At 45.4% G+C, this 25588-nt stretch overlaps 1 protein-coding gene and 1 long non-coding RNA gene across 18 annotated transcripts in view; one reads left to right on the plus strand and one right to left on the minus strand.

Moving 5' to 3' along the window:
- Positions 1 to 3012, minus strand: part of LOC124098026 (protein FAM156A/FAM156B-like) — an 18603-nt gene extending 15591 nt beyond the window's left edge. For 3 of the 8 annotated variants that reach the window (XR_009227534.1, XR_009227535.1, XM_046452558.2), the window contains exons 1-2: positions 2209 to 2607; positions 770 to 861 (exon numbers count right to left, since the gene is read on the minus strand). The gene's annotated coding sequence lies outside the window, so the exon portion shown is untranslated. Of the gene's footprint in view, positions 1 to 769; positions 862 to 2208; positions 2609 to 2673 lie in introns of those variants that run through there. The other 5 variants (XR_009227536.1, XM_046452557.2, XM_046452556.2 and 2 more) reach the window with 5 other exon arrangements.
- Positions 2660 to 25538, plus strand: LOC124098027 (uncharacterized). 10 transcript variants are annotated; one of them, XR_009227541.1, is made up of 11 exons: positions 2660 to 2914; positions 4404 to 4452; positions 4940 to 5080; positions 6301 to 6512; positions 6617 to 6817; positions 7114 to 7237; positions 10177 to 15418; positions 17630 to 17731; positions 19534 to 19653; positions 24194 to 24421; positions 24912 to 25538. It is a non-coding gene; the product is annotated as an uncharacterized LOC124098027 (long non-coding RNA). The 10 variants fall into 10 exon arrangements; XR_009227540.1 differs by lacking the exon at positions 6301 to 6512 and having other exon boundaries at positions 10177 to 10261; positions 10865 to 15418; XR_009227545.1 differs by lacking the exon at positions 6301 to 6512 and having other exon boundaries at positions 10177 to 10261; positions 15231 to 15418.
- Positions 25539 to 25588: the final 50 nt, after the last annotated feature.

The raw sequence follows: 25588 nt of genomic DNA on the forward strand, positions 1-25588 counted from the left end.
ATATATATATATATATATATATATATATTTTTTTTTTTTTTTTTTTCCCGCCCGAGTAACAGCTGGTCTGACAGTTCCTATTCCCAACGAAGGGGAATACATGGCTATTGTGCTCATAGTATATGGCTCTGGACTCTCTACTGTGTGGGGATAAAAGCCATAAACACTCTCTGCATGGACGGAAAATGAAGTTGATATACTTTCTGCATCCACTCCTGCACACTCTATCCTCCTTGCAGGATAAAAGTCCTCAGCAGGCTCCCAGTCTTTGGGGGCAGGGAGCCAAACTGAAGATGAGGAAGAGGACCTGAGCTGGGGGAGCTGAAAACTCAGAGAAGGCCCTGAGGCCCAGGTGGTCAGGAAGGGCTTCTCCATGGGCGTGATGCCCTAGGGAAAACGTAGGTTACCTATCCCTTACCTGACATACTCAGGGACAGAAGTATTTCAGAGTGTTTCGGGTTTTGCAAAATTTTCATATACCTAATGAGATTCTCTGGGAGGGGGAGACCCACTGAATTCATTTACGAGTCATACACACCTTGTATACAATACCCTAAAGATAGTTTCATATGATATCTTTAATTAAGGCGCCTGTGTGTATGTGTGCATACCCACTGGGGAGTGAACCCAGGGCTTCAGGCATGCTAAGTACACCCTCTATCACTGAGCTACCCCACCCCCAGCCACTCTCAGAAATTTTGGGGTTTGGGAGCAGTTCGGATTGTGGAGTGTCAGAAGACGGAGACTCAATCTGTATTATTGCCCTTACTTGCAGATGAGGTACGTGAGGATCAGAAATGTTCAGCCACTCACTCAAGGTCACGGAGCTAGGTTGTGATGCTGGCCATTTCTCCGCTAGGTCTGTTAAAATACAAATATCTCTGTACCTTTCATCACACCAATCTCTCCTCTCACTACTGTCGCCTGTTTCAGTTTCCATCCGCCATCTTATACTTACCCGTGGCTCTCCTTACCTTTAAATTCTCATAATCTGATAAATATCAAATACAGAGGGGGTGTTAGCACGGGATCATTACTCTAAGAACATAAATTTTCCTTGCAACGCACCAGAACCGAACATTTATCTTTAGTTTTTCTTCCACCCACACGCCGGGTCAACAAAATGGATCTGGGGCTTAGTTTTAACTCAGCTAGTCACACAATCCCAAGTCTGATTTCCAATGTAATGGACATCTGACTGCAAAGAGCATGACCAGCGCCTCCCTATGAAAATCATTCCCGGAGCATTTTCTCAAATGCCAGTGATGGTCCAGGCTAAGAGACACTTTGACAGGGAGCTGTTGGGATTCTGCTCCTGAAAACAGAGAACTGCTTCCTCTCTGGCCTTTCTCCCTGTTGCTGGTACCCCAAGAGGCTCAGCCAAGCAAGGCCACTCACTGGCCCTTCTTGGATAAAACTAACACTACCCTGACGCACGCAGGTCAACACACAAATGCAACACACCCCATAGGACCCTGTGAATCTAGGGAAACCGCAAGGGAAGTGCCAGTGGAAATCTGTCAGCCTATCATGACACCAAATTTCTGATCCCACCCAGGTCAACTGCCCAGGATCGGCTGCACTGCAGCCAACGGGACGACCAAAGATGCCCTCCCTCTCTGAACATCACACACTGCAGCTCGCATAGTGATTTGATGGAAAAGGTCCAAACACTTGCATGCGAATGCAGGAATCACAGAGCCTACTAAGAGCCTGCCTGCTTCTAAGTCACATCCTGAGCCCTCTGGCTCTCACGCATCCTGGGAAGACTTTCTCTGACGTTTCCATTTGGGAAATGTCGCCTTCCTTGAAATCACTTCAGAGATTTTTGTCTCCTATGGTGGGGTGGGAGATGAGGCGGAGTGGGAGGCGATACCGAGGAAACAGGTTATTTCTGAACCTGTTGAACACGGATTCGAGCACCCAGCTGCTTAAGGATGCCCACAGGAAGTTTCAGTCCTATTTCTCGGCTTCAAAACGCCGGGCCCCAGCTAGAGAAAGAGAAATACGCCACACGCAGACTGCCCACCCGCCATTCTGATAAGGACGAGATGGGGCGTCTGAGAAAAACAACGGTCCCCTCGGAAAGCGCCCTTCACGGCTGGCCAAAGGAGGACTCCGGTCCCAGGACCCACAGGCGCACCTGGCCTGGTCCAGGAGGTTCTCTCTGAGTCTCTCCCCCACCCCCTTCTCTTCTCCTTCTCTCACCCAGCCGGTGCCAGGGAGACTCTGTCTCTCCCCCTCGGCCTCCCTCTCTCTCCGTCTCTCGGGGTCTCCGGCTCCCTCTGCGTCTGTCTCTCTCCCAGCCCCCTCGCCTCCCAGTCTCTCTCAGTCTCTCCCTGTCTCTCTGTGGCTCCCACGCTCTCCGTCTCTCCGAGCCTCTCTCCCACCCGCTTCTCTCTATCTCTGTCGCTGGGGCTCCTTAGGTCTCGGTGTCACTCGGGCTGTCTCACGCGCGGTCTTTCTCCGGAGCGGGTCCGGGCGTCTGCTCGCCGGCGCGCCGCCAGCTCTCCTCAGCCCTGGTAACGCACCGCGGCGCTTGGAAGGAAAGGGTTAAGATCACCGAGAGGAGCCGCCCTCCGGAGGCTAGAGAGGCCGCGCCAGGGAAGGCGGGGTCTGTGGGCCTGGCGTGCGTCAGAGGGCAGGGACGCCTGGGAGGAGGAGAACGGGGACCTGGGTTCGCTGTGGCAGCTGCAGTGCGAGTCGGGAAGGGGACGGCCCCGGGTTGCTCCGCGGAGCGGCAGGGTAGGGGGTCGGGGCCCGCGCGTTCCCTCTCGGCCCCGCGGAGCGGCGGCGTCGAGGCCGCCCGCCGTCCGGGCAGCGCACCGCCGCGGGCCCTCGCGACCTCGAGAGCGCGGGTCCGGGACTTGGCGATGCTCGCCGAGGCCGTGGGAAGAGATTCCGGGCAGCGGAGGTGACGTCACAGGCGGGGCTCGTGGGAACCGGCGAGGGGGTCACGGGAGGCCACCTGCTCGGGGACGGGCTGGCTCGTTCTGGTCTGGAGCGCGCGAGACCGGATACCCGCTCTGTGATTTGGGTTTTTTTCACTAGCTGTTTTTGCAAGGGCGGAAGGAGCCCACCGAGAAGGAACGCGCGTGCGCACGCACACACGCAAAGACATGGAACCCATTCGGGCTGCTGCAGTAGGCAGAGGGCCCTGGATGTGGATACCAGTGTCGCGGCGGGGTGGCTCTTGCCTTTGCGTTTCGCGAGGAATAGACAGGCTATAGTGGGGGAGATTTAACGGGGGCGGAGGTTATTGATATGATCAGAGGTGCTCTCTGTAAACTGAATGGGGAGTGATTATCGCTGCCCAGCTAGTCGAGGAGAAGAAACTTCCAAATCTAAGCGCATCATCCTTGAGACAGACAGTGGACCAGGAGTCAGGAGGGCGTGTCATACCCGAGTGGTGTGGGACTGGTGGCCGGGTGGACAGAGTGCAGGCCTCATATCTTTAGTCGCATGGGGAAGGGTGGTCCTTTGTGGTCAGCGTTTCCCAGAGCAGGAAATCATGCTGGAATTTCTTCGCGATGACTTGCATCAGGAGTCAGGAGATGTTCAACAAGGTCAAACTAAGCAGGGCATCTTTCATGCCTTTCCAAGCAGATCCATATGTATGGAAAGAGATGATCATTTTGCCCTGGAAGTTACTAACCCATGAACAGCATTTTATACTTTCCAGATGGTCGCATACTCATGGTGTAGGTGAAGGCAGAAATCAGTAATTGTCCCAGATTGTGATCATCATCCTCATTTTATAGATGAGGTGTCTTTTTGTGTTCCAGTGCTGGATATGGAACCCAGGGACTTGCGCCACCTAGGAATGCCCTCTGCCACTGAACTTTGTCCCCAGCCCCAAATGAGGGCTGGAGCTCAGGTGACAGAGGTTTTGCCCAGCAGGTTGGCGACCCTAGGTTGGATCCCCAGCACCAAATAAAAATGTTTGTAAAGTGAGGTAACGGCCACAGAGAGGTTTCATAACCAGCCCAGAGTTACACAGGGAATAACTGGGGTATCACTGATGCAAATCCAAGTGTCTGTGGCTTCAGTACCCCATTCCAGATCCAGATATCTGAATCAGTCCTCCCTCCTAAACTGTAGACCTCTTGAGCCAACTAACCACCCACCAGTCACATTTTTGCACTCAGTGAACTCTGGGGCAGTGGACGTGACCTCCAAGAGAAAAGAGTGGTAGGGAAAGTGGATCCCAAAGCCGGTGCCCTACCGGCTGGAGAGAGAGAGGGCCTATTATCAGGAGCTTGAAGGATGAGAGGAGGAGAGGTTAAGTCTTCCATAGGAGACAGACAATTATGCTCCACGCAGGTGGTGGTCAGCTCGGATTATATTCAATTTATTTACTTTTCCTTTCTCCCCCCCTCCCTTCCTTCCTGCCTATCTTTCAGCATTTGCAAAACATGCTCTGTGGTGAGCACACCCGAAGCCTATATGTGGGTAAGTAGAGAGATTCCCATTTTTGCATGGTGACTACCTGACCATAACCACCACGATGCTTCTGGATAAAAAGAGAACATTCCCCTACACTAAACAGATGAAACTAATTAAGTCATGTTTTCTAATTCTTATTTATTATTCTCCAATCACAGAAATGGCATGCTAGGCACTGAGAGGTTAGGTCAGCTCCCCAGAGTCACCGTTGTGGTTGACTCCCACAACAGTTAATGATCAGCATGTCCCAAACTGAAACTGTCCACGCCCACCCTCTGCACACCTTTTTCTCCAAGACACCACCTTTTGGTTTTGGTGTTTGTTTGTTTTCTTTTACATTTTATTTAGAGACAGGGCATCAGTGAGTTGCTTAAGGCCTGGTTGAGTTGCTGAGGCTGGCTTTTAACTCATGATCCTCCTGCCTCAGCCTCACCAGCTGCTGGGATTACAGGTGTTTGCCATCACGCCTAGCTGCAGTTTCTGTTTTACCTAGGGAGTAGATGGCTGGAAAAGCTTACTGACTTGGCACTTGATGAAGATTCCTTATAGATTTCCCAGATCGACTGACTAATTGGAATAGGTCTGAGAGCTGGGCTTCCGGGGCAAGTTTTACTGAGAAATACAATACACAATGGTAAGTGTGGAAGGCCACAGTTTAATTTGATCGACCTCAGTAATCACTTCACTGTGTATGTAGTGCAGAACATCATGTCGTATGCCTTAATTATATGATAAAAATGAGCTTAAAGAATAGTGACACCTACGTAAATAGTAATAAAGGCATATGTGTAAAAGATTTCAAGGAAGAGAATAGCATACATTCACAAAGATCTCCCCTTCATTCATATGGACCCAATGTTGCATTTGCCTTTGGAATTTGCAGTTGCGGCTATAATTTTTGTACCATGATGAGATGCAGGCTGGAGGTCTCCCTTGCAGTGGAGAGTTAAGTAGCAGAAACAAGGAAAGAATCTGTCACTTTATAGCCTCCTTGACCAAGGAAATTAAGTAAACAAGATTTGATCTGCCCTTGATAACGACTGTTTTGGTGTAATGATGGTCCACGGCAGGTTCCGTCTTAGATACAGTCTGAGCTTTCTGTAGTGACAAAGCATTCTAACTGAGACAGAGGAATGAGTCTGACATAACTTTCCTATGTGTATATATGTGAATACACCACAGTGAATCTCAACATGGTGTCCATCCACAAGACTGGGATTTTAATTAGAATAAGATATATACCATGCTTGTTTAAACATCTCAAAATGGAGTCTGCTGTCTTGTATAACTAAAAAGAACAAAAAGAAAGTAAACTAGCCGAGCTGTCCTCCCTTTGCCAGGGTGTGGGTCAGCAGGAGGCCAAGGTCATCAGTCTTTGACTCGGGGACCCTCCAAGGGACTCTGCAGTGCTTGCATGCAACTCGTCATTTATCTTTTACTAAGGATGCCATCCGCTTCCCACATGAGATTCTGTGTCTGTTTTACACCATCCACTAGAGAAGTCAGGTCCACAGCTGGTTCTATCTGCAACATAGTACACCGCGAGCATGAATTTTGTTCACCGAAGCCCAGTGTGATTCCTCTTAACTTAGCACACCTAAGCGTGAAATGAAGTGTGTGCTGTGGACAGGGGAACAATAAATAAGAAAAGGTGGAAATGGCACCAGTCCCACCACCACCATTCCCAACCTCATCCTGCCTGGAGTGTAAGCTAGAATCCCAGGGGCCCTAGCATTTGGTTCTGCATAGCAAAGGGAGACAAACAGTAAGAAGTTGGGTTGCTGATGCAGAAGAGCCTGGGTCTGGGATTCACATCCCAGTTCTGTCCAATTTTATAGCCAGGCCTCTTTCCAGGTACAGCAAAACCGTCTGGGTTTCAGAGCTGCCTGCCGAGATGCAGATACCGTGCTGTGATTGGATGGTCCTTGTTGTTCCAACACCACGTGCATCTGAGAAACAGGGGCCCCCATCAGGTGAAGCCACCCTGAGGGTTCTAGGACACTCGGTGTCTGCCCTCCCAGGAGCCGCTGTGACCCGACAGCCCTGGAGTCTCTTTGGTGGGAAAGGTTGGCTTCAGCTTACAGTGGCACAGGGCTTTCTCTTCCAGCAGGAAATCTTCAGTTCCACCCTCAAATTATGTCTCACTGTGTTTAATCTCATTCCCTGACAGATAATAGGAATTCAGAGGCAAACAGTGCCAGAAGAAATGTTTGTAATGGCTTCAACACAGCCCTGGAGTCAACCAGACACCAAAGCATAGTGATGTGGGGCCCACCGGACTGAGGATGGAAGTCTAGCTCTGTTCTTCAGCTCTCCCCATTCTATGATGTGGATAATCAGAGTACCTATCTGCTACGCCGACCCCTCCCTGGTGAGTGTGGCCCGAGCAAACCCTCCCAGACACCCTGTAGGTGAGTGTGAGTTGCCCTTCTGTATGTTCGTGGGGTGCTGTGGCTTAAACTCTGGCATCGTTCTTCTCCCACCACACCAGAGTGGGGGGGGGGGTCCTCAGCCTGCAACGGTACTGCCTATGTCATCCCTGCATGCTCCTTCCCATCTCCTTGCCCAGCAAGTGCTTAGAACTTGCTTATTTAGTGATTGAAGAACTTTGAGCAAAGTTACTTGGACAGAAACGGATAGCTGTTATAGTTACAGTTATTTCTGCAGCAGAAACGACAATGAACAAAGGGTTCCCCTGTGCTTGGATTGTCTTCCACCAGGGTGGAAAGGAAGATCGTGGTTTCATCCCATGTCCAATTCTGGAAATCTGAGGAAAGAGGTTCCAAATATTGTGAGTATATGTCGAGCAGTCTCTTGGTCCATCAGGCTCCAGTCTAGCCTCCCAGTAGTATTGCTCTGGTCCGTCACCAGAGTTTCTCAAGTGTCCGGTGCACATAGTAGACCCCTGTTCAGCAGGAGGACTACCGAGTGAATTTGGGCCTGGTATTTGAGTATGTGGTACTGTGGCTAGAGCACAGATGTCCCTTGAGACAAGGCTGTGGACAGTATGAAGATGCCAGTGAGGTCCCCATGGGCTCTCTCAGCCTTACCTGGTTGTGGTCCTAGCTTTTTGCCCAAACCCTCCTGTTTGCTGATTTCTCTTGCCCCACCTCTCTCCTTTCCCCACACCTTGCCTTGCCTGGGTATCTGTGACCCTCTGTTGTCCTTACTGTCCGGCTGATAGAGCCGAAGCTTCTTCATCCCACAGCAGCCTGGCCCTCTGACCCTCACACTTTCAGCTTTCTGCTCAGCTCTTCCCCACTCCAGGCTGCTCTGGTGTCCTTGCAGTGTGTCTGCACTGTTTCGGCAAGCTCTGCCTCAGACACTCTTCCCAGCTGTTCTCTCTGTGTGGAAAAGCCTGACCCGTGGAAAACCCTGACCCCAGGTGTCTGCTTGACTGAATCTTCTTCCTCTTCTCATCTGTGTCAAAATGTCTCCTTCTCCATGGGGACTCTGGTTACTCTGTTTGATACTCGCACCTGCAGCTCACTTGTCCATTTCAATATTTCTGATTCAGTAGCATTTCTTCCCCTCCCTACCCTGTCTCTGAAAAATCATTTGTTAACTTATTAAAGGCCATGCTCTGTGTTTAGAGACTTTCCAAAAACAAACAAACAAACAAACAAACAAACAAAAAAAAAAACAATCCAGGCCTTCTCGTCTTTCGTAAATCAGAAACAGAGCTGATTTCATGCTCATCCGGCCCAGAAGGCAGTTCCTTTTCTCAGGGTTTGCCTGTTAATAGAAACCTAAAGGACCGGTAGGTAACCTGAGAGAGTTCAGGTGCCACCTTGGAGGCACTATCTTTTGTCCTTCCAGAGTGGTTTTGAAGGGTCGGTTTGGTCCCTTTGTCATAACCCTGGTCAGAGTCAACCCAGCTGACCTTTAACAGCACTGAAAGGTACCAAAGAAGCCACTAGGGTAGCTAGAGATTGATGAGTCTTACCTTAATATCACAAGGTTTTTAGTACTTACTGATGGGAGCAGATTTTGCTACCTTGTAGCAAATTTTACCTCTCCTTCACCTTAGCTATTGTGAAAAGAAATACCATTCTTCTGTGATTTTCAGTTAGTTCCTTCAGTTGTTAATTTTTTAGATGACACTGAGTGGGCATTTCCACTATCGCACAATATGTTCTTTGCAAATAGCTCTTTAAATTCTTCAGCTAAAATCATCTTTTAAATCATAATCTTAGAAACCAGGTAGTAGCTTTCTCACCTCTTCAGTTTCCCTAAGGCATCGGTATTATGCTGTCACATATGCATTTGTGTGTGTACCATGTATATCTTTGTCTCATGTCCTGCAGCTGGCCTTCATGGCGTGCCAGCTAAGAAAAATGCTGTCACCCACGGTGATGGGTGTTTTCAGGCTTGGGTAGTAGGTGAGTTTCTGTTGACAGTCTTAGTGAAACACAAAACTCTTCATTTGGTTCCTTCAGCTTTCCTCCCAGTTATACCTTTACACTTTGATTAGAATATGATGACTTGGAGATTTTGAACAGCAAGCTTCTGGGTGGGAATCAGGCCTTTTAAGTCATGTGTTAGTTGTGCAGAGAGAGAGAAGGATTATGGGACAACAGCAGGGAAGGAGGGTAAGAGAAATGTGAAGTTCACTGGGAGCACTAGAAGACAGCAAGCCTTCCAAAGGTGTTACCAGTGTCTCGTGACAGCCTAGGCCATGACCATGGTGAAGGCAGACACTGACAGCAGCACCATAGCTATGGGAATACCACGGCTCCCATTCATCTCGACATCTCTTCAGTCCATTCTGCACTATAACCTGTGCTGCACTTACAGTGACAGAGCATAGGCTGCATTATGAAAGAGGTCTAGAGTAGGTTCTTTAGGCCTTCAACACTTACGAAGAGTATGTTATTGCCCTCCTGGAGGTACCCATCCAGGGCCACGGTCCCATTCTCTTTGCTGCGGCTGATGTAGACGTCCCTATCATTGGAGACAAATGTGAAGCAGGAACTCTACCTCTGAGTCACATCCCCAGGTCCCTGGGCAGGGATTTCTGTCAATTCTGTAACCAGATGAACCCTAGCTCTGCAAGCTGCCCTGGCTCAGAGAAGACCATCCGCAGGGTTTGTCGCTGGAAGGGTCGTGTGTCCTTTCCCACTGGACTGAGACCCCTGTTGGGTCCTAGTTTCCCCCATCTGGTAGTGGCCTCAGTGTGCTCAGGCCAGGTCGCTGTGTGGCAGCAGCTGCATCAGTCTGAGGCACAATTATTGCCAAATAGTTCTGTCATCTGAGTCTCAAGGCTGCCCGGTTTCGTTTCAAACCCCACGCACTGACTTTCCAGAAATTTTAATTTAGTCAGCATTTTGGCCCTAGTTTGGAGCCTCAAGTCATTCCTTGAAGTGGTAAGTTGAAAACAAACCGCATCACGTTAGGAAACACTCAGGAGAGCAGTGTGATTAATGTGGTTGGGTGACTATGAGATGCTTTGAACTGTGTGTGTGAACTTGTTTCCCTCATCCCTTTTTCTCATTTTTCAACCTTTTTTTTGTGTTTCAAGAGTAAGCAGAAGATTTCTACCTCCCCCAGTGCTCCGATGACTTGCCCCCAAAGGATCTCACTGTTAAATAATAGTGAGCCCATTCCCATGCCTGTTACAGAGGGAGGCTCAACACACATCCATGAAGTTCCCATTGGCCTTATGGAATTGGAGAATAAGAGAAGTTAGAAACGTTATGGGGTGTGACTCCCTTTTCCCTGACCCTGCAGGTGAGAAGGCTTCCCCAGACTTCACCCCTCCAGAGACTGGCAGCTGGGCTCCACAGTGAATAGTGCTCTGAGGCCAAGGTGCAAGGTGAGTCCCCCAAAGCTCACTTGTCATTAAGAAGGAAGTTTCCCCAGCATGTGATAGACAAGGTGCTCTTGTCTGTGATCCTGGAGGCACTGTCCTCGATACTCTGCAGGTTTGGGAACACATGCGGTAGAAGCAAGGGGTTGCTTGTCCTCCAACAGAGGGTGTTTTGGAAAATGGCTAAAGCTTCCTGCTCTGGTACAATTGGCTTGAAACACTAATCCTGGCATTTGAAGAGAACATCCCATTCTCCACTTGCCTTGTTATCCCATTGTGCACAACGTGGAAATGGCTTGGGTCGTTATCAGGAACCTGTCATGTCACCATGTTCCAAGTTACCAGAGAAGGAACCAAGAGTTCTGTCTCTGAACCTCTCTCTCATGTAGCAGTGTATAACGTGTGGTTAGTCAGAAGTTAATACGATGAAACCATGGGTATCTTAGAGATGGAGGTGATCTTATGGGATAGTTCACTATCATCGGCCCAACCCACATTTCTGGTAAATGATCTGCGCACTTTCATCCTGCATTTCCTGCTGGACAGTAGGGCCCATCCTCTTTCCCTGGCCAGAGATGGCCTTTCACGGCGTCCCTTTCTTTTCCCCAGCCCCAACTTCTGATTTCAGATGTGTCCAATGGGAGGAAGGGTCCAAAGGGGTCTGGATACAGTGCCGTCAGTGCTTCTCAGGTAAAAGTCCCGTAGAGGTTCAAAGGTGCTCCCAAGAGCTAGTGTCTTCTCTTACCCAGCAGTGTCCTGGGATCCAGGCCCTTAATTGTGTGGGTGATGAGCTGCAGCGGTGCCTCTGCCTTGGTTACTTTCTGGGTGTCGTGAGGCCTAGAAGGAAGCAGACCATAATATCCCAGGACAAGATGGGTATGTCCCGTTCGTATTTGGGTGGGGGGCCCGTTTTCCCTTGTCACTGAGATTTCCTCAGCTGTGGCTGAAGGAGGTGCCTTGTCTTTCTAAAGAGCAGCAGGATTCTCAATCCAGGGCAGGGTCTGAAGGAAGCTGACTAAACTGAACATTTTGATAAGGAATGTGGGCTTTGGGGAGCTGAAGTGAACGAAGTCTCAGGATAACCTCTCACTGTTTCTGGACAGTTGTGAAAATGAAACATCAGGAGGAGGTCAAAAACCTCCTGTCTGAACTTGGGAATGTGACAATGTCTCTCTTCCCAGAGTGGAACCTGCTCATAGCTCAGGTGTTTGAGACCCTGGAATACAGAACAAAAGGCAGACCATGCTTGTCTCTGTGACACAGATCTTCCCTCAGCTCAGAACCATCACACCTTGGACATGAACTTCCAGCTACTTCAGGGACCTCACCCTATAAGTCACCAAACCCCAAGTATCCCAGTGCCACGCAGAACCCAGAACGCAATCCAGGAAAGCACAACTCACAGACCTCAAATCTTTGGACACACAATACCTCACACTTGACTGAACCTAGATTGCTCAGCTCAGTGAATGAGGCCAGGGACTCAGAAGAGCCCTGAGATGTCCAGTTCTGAAATATAGACTCAACTGCATGCCAACAACTTCATAACTCACGACTTAAAAACCCAAATAGCTCCCAGACCTCCCACCCTGGACATACAAATCCACAAAAGCTTGGATCCCTACCCTGGTATGCAGGCACATGCACATCTGAGAGGACTGGTACTGAAAACACAGAGACCTCATGCATGAGGGTATGTGTAACCAACATCTCAGAGAAGTCAGAGCCTGGTGCACAAAGCCCAAAGTTTGCAAACCAGGAAATGGTCAACCCCTCAAAATTGCAGCAACCTCAGTCCCTGGGATACAGACTTATGATTGGGTCACAGAGGTCACATTCAGGATCCAGAATCAAAAAAGATCAGACACCCTTGTTTTGGATAACATCTATGATCTCATGAGCATAGGATGAGGAATGTCGGGTTGCATCACATTTTGCACATCGCTACTCTGCAGAGCTCAAACCCTAATTCTGGACATGCAGAACAAAAACTGCAGAGAATGTATATGGTAGACACAGCACCTAAAACAGATCACACACCTCACACACCAGCACACACATTTATAAAAAACCCTGAGATCCTTCACTCTGGACACAAGCCCCTCAGGGCTCAACAGATCTCACATCCTGCACAGACATCCTGAAACGACTCAGACAACTGACAACCTATAATGGGCCAGGGACCTCCCAGTCTGGACGCGGACCTTGAAACAACTCAGAGTTGTGTTAGATGGCCTTAGAAACCTACAAGTTCACCCCTTCTAGGATCCATGCCAGATAGGGCCACAGCCAGGTTTCTCCCAGTCTCCTGAGTGAGACACAGGGGTGGAATGAAAGAGAAAGGAGGGCCAGGCATGGTGGTGCATGCCTGTAATCCCAGCAGTTTGGGAGGCAGAGACAGGAGTTTTGTGAGTCCAAAGCCAGCCTCAGCAATTTTCAAGACACTATGCAACTCAGTTCAGCCCTCACTGTAAATAAAATACAAAAATTGGGCTGAGGCTGTGGATTAGTGGTTGAGTGCCCCTGAGTTGAATCCCTACTACCGAGAGAGAAATAGAGAAGAATGAGAATGAACCCCTACATCTGGGCCCTGGTCCAAGCACCTGAGTATCCTTTTCCAGGGGATGAAGACCCAGGTTCTGCCCTCAGAGGCTGCTTCTGGGCAGTGATTCACATATACCGAGGCCTGATGCACCCTGGAGTCCTGTGCCTGCCAGATTGGGGATATGTTCTAGGTTAAGATGTCTTGTGCCATCCTGGAAATGAACCCTCATTGCCCTCAGGCTTGAGATGCCCTTATGCCACAGAATCACTCTTTGGGTAAGGAGAGGCTGAGTGTGTCCCTGTGAACGAACCACAATGGTCTTCTAGTGGTCATAGCAGAGCTGATGCTTCAGGGAACCCGCCTCCAGCTCAACAATGGACCTCCTGCCCAGCATCCTGTTCACCCTGAATGGTGCCCTTCTGACTCTTGAGCATGTGGATCCAGGAGCCCCCTGATTTCCTCTGCCCTCCTCAACCCTGAACAGATGGCCCTCTGCAGATCTTTTGAGCATGAATGACTCAAGATTAAAAGGGGAGATGGTGAAAGTGTTTGCCGCAGAGTGCCAGGGCTATATGACACAGACCGTACAACCCCGCCCCCTCATCAACCCCTCACTCCCAGTCCTTTCTGTCCTCCTCTGAGTATGCTTGTCCCCTCCTCCCAATTCATAAATCAGGTATAAAGGGAATGGGGTGTGAGGGTCTCTGTACTTACACATAGCTTGGTGTAAGTTGACAGAGCAGATATATTCCCGCACATAGACCATGAGAGCAACCCTGGTGTAGGACTGTTTATTCATGGGCAGTCACAGCTGGGAGGCTGTGCTGTTTTGGGACTGAGGCTGATGTGGCCTTGCTAGTGGGCCTCATCTTCTTTGGAGACACACACTGGCTCATATCTGATCCCCTGGTGGATCTCCACTCCCTGAGGACTCAGTCTCATACCTGCAGTGTTTCTGGAGATGTTTCAACAAAGTCAGGGCTTAATTGATGCCTGGTGATAAATTTGTTCCCTTAAGAATCCACCTAAGCCCTAATTACCAAGATGCTCTCAACATCTCTGCTGCCTAATGCCTAAAAACACATCATTTGAGCATTTACTTCTTTTTATGGATCAGGTTGCCGTCTCCCTGGAGGAATCAGGACTGGTTCTGGAGGAACCCAATCCTCTTTGAACTGCACCCATGGGTATTCTGGGGAACATATTTCTGACTGTGAATGGTTTTCTTGGTGTGTCTGTAAACTGATATTGGGCTTTCAGATCAATATAATGGGATCCAATCAGCATTTATCAATGAGCCAGTGATCTTACTGACCTGGTAATACCTTAAGCCTTTTGTACAGGTGAGTCGACTGAGGTTCCAGGGCAGGATCCTGAACTCTCCCAATCCACCTCCACTTTGCTATTTGAAGCCCCACCTTTGGGGCTGTATGTTTCCAAACTAGGACAATACCCCTGACACCCAGACCATGCATGTTCTCTAACCTGGAAGGTCCTGAATGGGCAATCACATTAACCACATAGATTTTAGTGTCATCCTTAATTTCTGCCCTGCTGCTCCACCCTGGGACCATTCACTTATCTCTTCACCCTTGTTCCTGGCTGCACTAGGGCTAGATCTGTAGAGCCAAGTAGCTGGGCCCATAAATGGAATGATGGTGACCTGAGAGGCTGCAGAGGCCTCACCCTGACTGGATGTGTGGAGGTTCCTGCTTGGTGGGGAGCCCAATACACATGACACAGAATGGTTTATTTTAAAATACAGGGCTCCCTTCCCCAGTGGTGTTTCCCAAAGTGTACTGCTTCATCTGGGCCACTAAAGTGGTACATTTCAGTGCAGGGAGGTTTCATCCAGCCTGTTCCTTCTCAGTGTCCCCAGTGTCTGTGATTCTCCCAGAAGGGGCTGTTTCAACCTATTTCTTTTAAAAGTTGTTTTTATTGGTGCATTATCATTATACATAATAGTGGGGTTCCTTTGACCTAGTCATACGTGCGTGGAATATAAGTTGCTCCATTTCAGTCCCTGGTGCTAATTTTAGGCTGTTTCTAATGAGTCTTTTCATCTCTATCCCTCACCCCACCCCGGACAGTACATCCAATGGGTGTTGCCTTTGTGACCCTGACACTGCTCAGTGGACGATTCCATTCCCATCTCACTTCTCCTAATATTGTCTAATGGGCCACGCCAGTTGCATATTCCTGTTCTTGTAGAGTGCCTAGTGTAGAGTCCAGCCTCCTAGCTGGAGCCCCTGCCCCGGGAGTGGTACTTAGGATGTCACGAATGGGACATTCCTTCCCCTCCCCACTGACAGAACTGTGAATCAACAAGACAGCTGCAGGTCTCTGTGTCTGCATCGATCATTAAATTCTACCACCTCCCCCTCAGTGGAGGGAGACTGTTGTTCACTATATTCTTTGCTTTCTCCCCAGCACCTAGAACAGTGTCAGGCACAGAATAGGCCCTCCATTGATGTTGGTAAGGAAAGCATCCTTTGACCTGGCAATTCCATGGCCAACGGTATGTCCTGGGAATGCATAGTTTGTCCTGATCACAGTGCCTTTCTCCATGGCGTGGTATTAATGGAGAGTAGCAAGAAGGAGATGCTCATACCTACCCAGTGAGTGTGTTTTCATGCACGTGCAAATGTGTGTGTGTGTGTGTGTGTGTTTGTTAACGTGTATATGTGCACACTTGGGGGCATGTGTGTGTGCATGCATGTATGTACACAGATCTCACATGCATGGACTAGAAAACTTACAATTAGTGTCAATTATACTCCCCAAGGAGATCTTATGACTCGTTGCAATCCCTATCAAAATTCTAATTACTTATCTCCCTAAATTAACAAAATGGTGCTATAATTCTAATGAAATGAAAGTCTCCTGCAAAGAGGATGTAGAGAAAAAGGAACACTTTTACACTGTTGGTGGGATTGTAAATTAGTGCGACTACTATGGAAATCACAGTGGCGGGCCCTGAAAAGACTAGGCATGGAAATCCCGTATGACCCAAGTATATCCCTCCTTGGTATTTTTCCTGAATTAAAATCATACTACAGTGGTATGTGCATACCCATGTTTATAGCAGCACAACTCACAATAACCAAACTATTGAACTAGCCTAGTTGTCCAATGGTTGAATGGGTAAAGAAAATGTGGTATGTGTACTCAGTGGAGTTAATTATTAAGCCATAAAGAAAAGTGAAAGTATGTCATTTGCAGGAAAATGGATGGAACTAGAGACATTATGTTTAGCAAAGTAAGTCAAACTCCAACCATAAAAGGAGCTATGTTTTCTCTTATATGCGGAAGCTAGAGAGGAAAAAGGAAAAGAAAGGTGGAAATGAAAGTTTGGTCTGTACAGGAAAGGCACCAAGGAGTGGGAGGTGGGGATGGAAGGAGGGAGTGCTTGGGGAGTGATATTGGCCAAAGTATATTGTTGTGTGCATGTACGAGTATGTACCATCAAATACCACCATTATGTACAATTCTAAAGCCCTAATAAAAATGTAGGGGAAAAAGGCTTCCACAATAGCCAAAACAGTCTTGAAACACAACAAAGTTGCAAGATTCACCCTCCCTGATTTGAAAACCTACTATAGATTTACTGCATTCAAGACAGTGTGGTACTGACATAATTTTAGATAGTGGCATAAAATGGAGTTTTCTGAAAGCCGTATTTCTGTGGTCAACTTATTGTTGTCAAGGATGAAAAGTCTTTTCAGTGGATTGTCCTGGCATAACCTGGATGTCCATACACAAAGGAATGAATTTAGACCTGTATGTCACACTGTCTACAATTAAAATGAATTACAGACCTAAATGTAAGACTTTAAAATTATCGGAAGAAAACAGAGACATAAGTCTTCAAAAACCTTGGTTTGGGCAACAATTTACTAGATGTGACATGGATGCACAAACAACCCAAGGCAAAATAGATAATGTGGCATCACCAAAATTTGAACTTTTATACTTCAAAGAATACCATCAAGAAAGTGAAACGTCAACCCAAAATATAAGAAAAAAGTTTTGCAAATCATATGTGATAAAGAACTTCTACCTATAAAACACACTCACTCACCTCTCAACTCAATAGAAAAGAAAACCCAATTAGAAGATGGGCAAGGAATCTAAATACAGTTTGTCCAGAGAAGATATCCAAATGGCTGATAAGCACATGAAAAGGAGCTCCATATCATTAGCTTCAGGGAAATGTGTCTATGAGTCAGTCATGTTGAGATAGCACTTTATACCTGCTAGGATGTTTTCCAAAAAACATGTTGGTTAAGTATGTGAAGAAAGTGAAACCCTCATAAGATGCTGGTTGGAATGTAAAATGATGCAGTCACTTTGGAAACAGTTCCACGAAATTAAATACAGAGCATCATGTGGCCCAGAATTCCACTTCTTGGTACATATCCCCCCAAAATGAAAACTTATGTCCCCACAAAAACTTGTGTATGCATGTTCAAGAATTATGTTTAATTTTCAAAAGGGTAAATAATAGAAATCCCATTGGACTGACAAATTGAAAAATAAATGTATATCCATATGGAATCCCACTAAACATCAATAAAAAGAAATCATGGATGAAACTTGGAGACCTTTTGGGAATTCAAGCCATTTAGAAAGATACCACCTGTTGTATAATACCATTTTTTTGTGTAAAGTTTAAAATATGCAAATTTATTTATTTAATTTTGGGGGAATAAAACCTAGGGTGCCTAAAAACTGAGTCACATCCGTAGCATGTTTTGTTTTAATGCTTTTTAAGATAAAAAGTCATAGTTGGGTACAATAACTTTCTTTTATTTTCATGTGGTGATGAGACTCAAACCAAGTGCCTCACATGTGCTAGGCAAGCACTCTACTACTGAGCTACAACCACATCCTCACCTTTTGAGAGAGCGACTCATTTGCTGTGGGACTTGGTAAGTTGCTGAGGCTGCCTTTGAACTTTTGATCATCCTGCCTCAGCCTCCCATGTTGCTACGATTATAGGTATGTGTCACCTTGTCCAATTTCCAGAAGAGGAAAATTTATATAGACAGAAATTAGATTGGTTATTCTCTACAGATGGGGATTGGGGAAAAAAGGAGGAAATAAGAAAGGACTGCTAATTTGTTTGGGATTTTTCTGGGGATGATTAGAGTGTTCTTCGGTTGTGGTGTTGGTTTTACAATTTTGTGAATACACTAAATATCATTGAATTGTTAATGTTAAATGGTCAGTTGTAGGTTGTGTGAATTGTATTCCAATAAAGCTGTTACAAAAAGTGATGTAAGTGAATGATTCTTATGATTATCTGTAAATGACTGAGTTGTGAAAATGCTGTCATGTCATGCTGTCATGTCATGCTGTTAGATAATAAAGGAAATTGAGCCAAAGTTCTATCCCTGCAGTGATTCATGGCTCAGAACCAATTTGTCTAATACTTGGTACATATATGTCACATATTCACTGCCTTCATAGATATCTTCTCAGTACTTTCCTAAGAATTGAGAAAATGTTTTCCAATTGGGGTCATTACAAAAAAGTAATTAACTCAATACATATTTAATGAGATTCATTATATTTGATATATTATCTTCAAACAGCATTGCACCCTCTGTATTCCAATCAATCTGAGCCTCTTTCTGTTTATTACATGTCCCACACTCTGATTTACACACCCTTACATGTACTTCTGGGATGCTTTTCCTACCATTTTTTCTGCTGAGTTGAGATTTACCTTCAGCTCTTGGGTTACACTTATCTTCCCCTAGGATATTTGCCTGAAATCAGGTTATTTTCCTGTTCTGTACAGAAAGAGTCCATTCATTGACCTCCTTTAATAGAAAGCACTTATCACAATCTTTGCTCAGAGACTAGGAGCTCCTTGTGGGAAGGGATCATGTCTATCTTTTCCTTCTCTGAGCCCGTGGACTGAACATAATGTAGGTTTTTTTTTTAAATATTTCTAGTCATAATTAAATATAAAACATTAGTGATGGGCAATAATCAAATATGAAACCATAAATGGAATTTCTGCTTATTCAACAAGGGTTAAATCTGGATGGAAGAAAATAGTTTATAAACTATTTTTACTGAGTGGAACATGATGGAGATTTATTAAAAATTCCACGAACATCAATATTTTCAGATTCAAATGAGCTATGGGAAAGCTGCAATCTAAAAGCTATGTGTTAAGGAAAAGTTTCCTTGCTCACAATAGGACCCACACAGGAAGGGTCAGGCCTTTATTTTCTATTGAATGTTATGTCCAGATGGTACCCAGGCCTATGGCTAAAATTTTGGTAAAACAAGATCAAGAACAAAAGCCTATTCAGTAAGGTTAGAAGCCAGAATGTGGAGTTTGTTTATGAGTTATTAAATTTGTCATACCTTGAACCATTATACCAGTGGATTTTTTGATGCATAATTTTTCTTTATAGGTTTTTATCCTAGCTAGGATAGGATAACTGAGTTATCCTAGCTCTGTCAAGGGTATTATTTCTGGTCCCACATCATTACCGGAGAGACAAGGATCAGTTTATTACTGACTTGGGAACCTCCCAGGGACTTTGACAAGCCTACCTACTTTGGTTCTTGAGATGGGTTAAACTCACTCAAGGCTGTATCATTTCCTATAATATCCACTTAAAGGATGGAGACTCTAATTTTGGGAGTGGGCTACTGCATGAACTATGAGAGCTAATTCATATTTGCAATGTATTGTTTTACCTACTCTTAGCCCAACTCACTTAGGGATGAAGTGAAGCGTGTGCCTCGAATGTGTAAACCAAAAGAATTGGACTGGAGTAACCTCATTCCATCCTAGTACACTGGTGGTCTCATTGATATGTTGGCTCTGGTAAGCGTGGGAGGATGACTCCTGTGTGTGGCATTGTCAACTCATTTTTGGTATAAATACCTCTGCTGTTGCTGAATTAAAGCTGCTAACAATTTCATAAATGTTTTACAAGATTCTTGCATATTTATGGGTCAGCTTGTGTGATGTGATCTGGCTACAGCATTCCACTGAGTGTTGCCAAACTAAGGGAGATTTGGGGGGTTCCTGGTGCCTTTGTTCTCACAGATATGCTCCTTATATAGGCCCATGGTTAATGGCAAGGTTATGATAGGCTGTGGCCCTGAACTCATGTTGTCTATACTATGGAGAGAAGGGAGCCGTGGCAGGTTTCACAGCCCAATTCCAACAGAGGAGATGGAATTATAGGAACTATGTTCCAGTCTTTGTCCAGGGTTCAAAACTTATCTATGCCTCTCACACTCCTACCCCTCAGATATATACCACAAAACTGAGGCAGGCAGAGATACAGTAACTTTGCTAAACCCACAGACAAGTGTTGGAGCTTGGATTCTTCCTCAGACTTTACTTTCCCCCAAACCAGACTTCTTAGCATCTCTGTTATGAGGCCTTTCCTAGGAAATTGGTACAATAAATCAGAATATTGTACTGATGAGTTCTGGGAACAGGACAAAGGCATGTTTATTTGAATGATATCTCACAATCACTAGTCTAAAGAGAAACTTGTTACAGTGACTTGCTTTAACAAGGGAAAATTATTATCCACAGAACCAGATTGTTGTACCAAGGTTGAAACCCTTTGAATCCTATTCTCTGGAAAAGATACTAAAATATGTAAGCAAATAAAGTTGGAGAGCATGAGGCATAACAGTTAACTTCATACACCCCTGGTGAGACTGGAATGTAGGCTTGCTATGTGCATCATGATTTAAATGTAAAATCAGTTTGATTTAGACACATTACTTCCAAAAGACTTAAGGAAATGATTGGACAGATAAAAATTTCTAAGCAATGGTATTTAACCTACATACATTTGAAAATTTGAACAAGTGGAATGGACGTTAATACACACCTGTAAAGTTTTGATTTTGAGAAATATACTACTTCCATGCATGGGGTGATATGCATTTAAACTTCTAGGTGTCTTTTTTTGGCATGAGAATGCCGTTTTTTGGACACATAAACACGAAACATCCCTGAAAGCCACAATATTGCATTATCTTTTCTCACATGGGGATTCTACTCCATCTTGGACTTCAACAAGTCCTCCTGCTCCTAATACACTCCATTTCCCCCTCCTTTGGGTCTAAAAGCATGCTGAAGAATGTTTTGTGTGCTCCTTCTGAACTACTGTGAATAAAAGCAACAACAGCCTTTCACCAACATGTCCTGATTTGTATTATCCAAGTAAGGAAAATCTTTAAAAATTACATCTGTGGGGCTGGGGCGGTAGCTCAGTGGTAGAGTGTTTACCTAGCACAAGTGAGGCCCTGGGTTCGATCCTCAGCACCACATATAAATGAATAAATAGAATAAAGGTATTAAAAAATTCCTACCTTTTAAAAAATTACATCTGTTATCTCTTCACTCCTGTCTATTGTGTGCTTCAGTCACAGAACTTCTTTTCTTCCCACTAATTACAGAGATTAAGGATGTTTGCACTTAGTGTAATGAGGTATAGGGCTTGGTAGACATTGTAAAACTTTCAGAGACCAGTCTTAACAAACACTGGTGGCACCACTGAGCAACAGCACATGGAGATGTAAACTTCAATATGTATACAAACTTGTTTAAAAACTGAATAAAAACAGTGTTTTATGCTGAGATTTTTTTTGAGTACTGAGGATTGAACTCAGGGGAACTTGACCACTGATCCACATTCCCAGCCCTATTTTGTATTTTATTTAGAGACAGGGTCTCACTGAGTTGCTTAGCGCCTCACTTTTGCTGATTTTGGCTTTGAACTTGCAATTCTTCTGCCTCAGCCTCCCAAGCTGCTGGGATTATAGGTGTGTGCCACTGTGCCCAGTTTATTGCTGGGATTTTGAGAAGGCTAGTTTAAGAGATTCAGACAAACTAGTGAGTTCAAACATCCTTCACCATCTGATCCTGTGTTACCACCAGCAGGTTCCAGATGGGTGGCAAATTGATTTTACTGCATCATGTCTCTTACCCCAGTACCTTCCTTAGCCATATGAAGTGTGGCTCTGGGCCCTTTCTCTCTCATTCCTGTGGTTCCAGGATAGAGAATAACAAGTCAGTAAAATGTGGACTGGGAAACACTGGCTGGAACTAACAAGACTATGTAACTGTTTTCTTTATAATGTTTTATCTACACTAAATACAAAATACATTTTCCCTTCCATTTAACTGATTGTTATTTTGGATAACCCCCCCTTTGTTTGGGCAAGAAAGGAATACTGTCTCTCTCTGAGTGGAATCCAAAATATATTAAGAAAAATCAACCTTTTCTACACAGTTTTATTTTAATGGAAGGAAAACCTACCACATACATTTCAGATGGAAAGAGAAGCAAAACAAAACAAAACACTGCAAGTAATTGACCTTGGTTCCAAAGACAAAGATTTTTAAAAGTTGGGACTTTTCTTTGCAAGGGCAGCAACAATGTGCCTTATAGACTGGCAAAGCTTATCCAATAAGGAACTGTCCTGGTTCTACCTTATTTTAAAACAAAGTGAAAGGACAGCAACTCTGAGTATAAAATAGTTAAAAATAATTCTTTAAAAAAGACATGGAGACATATGTGTTTCCTAACTGGTTTTAGAAATTGCCAGGTTATGATATAAAAAGTAGCTGATGAAATAATATCAAAATCTCATCTAGAAAACTACATCATCAGGGGAGGAAAAAAGGGACTTGAAAAAAATGCTTATTGCCAAAGTTGACTTTCTGTAAGTTGAAAGATCACTTAGATTGAACAAACCACAGAGCAACATAAAATGGGCACTTTTGAAGATTTTGAAAAATTATAAAAGCTGTTTTTTTTTTAATAGGGACAAACTTGAATACTATGACACTATTATCTTTCATCGTAACATGGATTACATGTGTTTATGTGACACATTTACAAAAGTCAACCAAATAAGGGAACTGCCTGTTTGAATCTGCCACTGAACCCAGTGCAATTGCTTGGCAGCCTGTACTTTCACCAGTGCTGCAGTCTGGCTGGGCACAATTCACGAGCCACTTGTCAAGCAGGAACGAACTTTATTTTTTGAACGCACGCTGCACCACGCGAGCTCTCCAGGAATTCCCCGAGAGCCCAACTGCCACCACCAGCTCTTCCGGGGAGCACCTCAACCAGAACCCTTAGGTACCCCCTCTTGAGGCAGATTGGCTGGGTTGCGTGGGCGGAGCCAAAAGAGTCCCCCCAATGAGCAGCTCCGTGGTCTGAAAGGGCAGGGAAACAGCCCAATGAGCATCACCGCAGAGGAGCCAATCAGCTGGAAGTTTGCTTGGGCCGTGGTGAGCCAATCAGCTGGAACTTTGCTGGGGCCGTGGTGAGCCAATCAGCTGGAAGTTTGCTGGGGCTGCTTTAGCTGCGGCTCTCAACATCTCCCCCTCTCTGTTTAATTAAACAACAAGCATGTGGCTTAGGGACTGTGCCTGTCTTAGGTTGTCCAATAGTACATATGGTCCTTACCTGTCATCAGATGAGCTGACCTCAAGGCGTCAGCCTCCTGTCTTAGGTTGGTACCATTGCAATTGGATCTTACCCGTCATTGACTACGGGTCCAGCATACAGCCACACCTGTGGATAGGCCTTTGTACCAGTGTGGGGGGGTGAGGTTCTTTGCCTCACCTCTGTTGGCCCCCAAATTTTAGCTGAACGACCATCACAAGCAGAAGGGAGGAGGATACAAAATGCCACGACACCAAGCCAATTGACGGCTCCTTTTGGAATAATTGTACCACTGATGACATCATCAGCAAAAATACCCCAGCACTATTACACATCGCTGCACCAACAGATAGTTCACAATGCATACAAGTGAGTTCACAATGCATACAAGTGATACATAGTCCAGGCAAGTTCTGCGAGCAGTTCAGTGATAGCTATTGCAGAAGCTGTCGTTTGGTTTTATCTTTGTCTTCACCGGCACTGGGATGGTGATAGGAATTCTGGCAATGATGGCTAAAGAAAAAATTATGTAACATTCCAGCAGGCACTAAAAGAAAGCAATTTTCTGAACAATTACATTATCCTGAACAGAATTATTAAATATAATGAAAAGGAAAGGTGAAAGTAAACAAATGAAAAGGAAAGGTGAAAGTAAACAAATGAAAAGGAAAGGTGAAAGTAAACAAACAGATCTGTTAACCTCCTTTTTTGTTCACATATTAAAACAATCCTCAACAGCTGTTTACCCAATTTAAATTAAACCATTTAAATCATGTGAATAAGAAAAAAATATTTGGATCCATTTTTTCATGAGTGCTCGTCATATATGATATACGGACATTCGCACATACAAACATACAACACAAAACACAAGTGTGCACACATAATATAATACATACAACACATAACATAATAGTAAAGGCCTTGTACCTTTTTCAGGTGGAATCTCCATTGCAATGTTTCCACATCTCTCCCCACTGGAGCCATACCATCCAGTTCATCATCAAATTCTGCAAACTGGGAAAACTCTCTCCGATGGTGTTCTGGAAATGCCCAATGAGCATCATCACAGAGGAGCCAATCAGCTGGAAGTTTTCTGGGGCCACTTTGGCTGCGGCTCTTAACACACCAGCAGCAGAAGTCTGCAGAGATCACTAAGATAAAATAGTAAGACTAATAAAACTCTATACAACTTTGAAAGATTAATGCCAGTTAAGGGCATTTACAGTGGCAGAGTCAGAAATATCCATTACACAGTCTGTGGGCACCCCAGTGCACATGTGTAGAAGCAGGGGCACACAGTGGCAACAGGAGATACTCCCGTCCTGCTTGGAGACCCAAGGCTGTGCTCCACTTTCCTTGCCTCTGCCTCTGACATCCTTTCAGCTTTCATCCCTAGATGAGGGGGCAGCTTGTGAGGTTGAGTGTTCCAGGCTGAGGGCACAGAGAGCTCAGCTCCAGGAGGCCATGGTAAGCATGGCTTTGGCAGGCAGGAGATGTGAAAGGTAGCCAGATGGAGCTGGGAGATGCAAGACCACACAATATTAAACAATTGAAGAGATTGAACCAGGTCATATTTCTAGTAAGCTCTAATGACAGGATGTGCTAGAGCTTTACCAGCCAATCAAAATTGCCTATTTCAATGATATTGTTGTAGGTGCAGTGTGCTGCAGAGTGGATCATTCACAGGATCAGAAGAGACGAGATCAGAAGAGAAGAGATGTCTTGCACATTACCGAAAGCTAGGAATAGGAACTAAAATGTTAAATAATGCCTTAAAGATCTGTGGAAAAGATGGCACTTATTTTGGCGGGGGGAGTACTGGGCATTGAACTCAGGCACTGGACCACTGAGCCACATCCCCAGCCCTATTTCGTATTTTATATAGAGACAGGGTCTCACTGAGTTGCTTACCTCCCTCCTTACTTTTGCTGAGGTTGAACTTGTGATCCTCCTATTCCAGCCTCCCAAGCCATTGGGATTACAGGCATGCACCACTGCACCAGGCATGATGGCACTTTTGACAACATCTGTTTACATGTTTGGATCAGCAATGAGCCAGTAATTGATTTCTACAGGAAGTTTGGCTTTGAGACTATTGAGATGAAGAAGAACTACTGTAAGAGGATAGAAACTGCAGATCATATCCTCATGTCCTTCAGAAACCCCCCAAGTTTCTTCTGGTCAGAATGCAGATGTATAGAAGGCAGACAACTGAACAAATTACAAATGACCTATCTTGTACTTCCTTGTTACCAAATAAAAATGAATCACATCGATCCTCCACCTTTTCTTAAGGTCTCGTCCCTCCTTGTTCTTGTTTTTTCTTCTTTA

Source organism: Marmota monax, unplaced genomic scaffold (assembly GCF_021218885.2).
Source record: "Marmota monax isolate L192 unplaced genomic scaffold, Marmota_monax_Labrador192_F-V1.1 WCK01_AAM20220418_F8-fsc00223, whole genome shotgun sequence".
Taxonomy (NCBI): Eukaryota; Metazoa; Chordata; class Mammalia; order Rodentia; family Sciuridae; genus Marmota; species Marmota monax.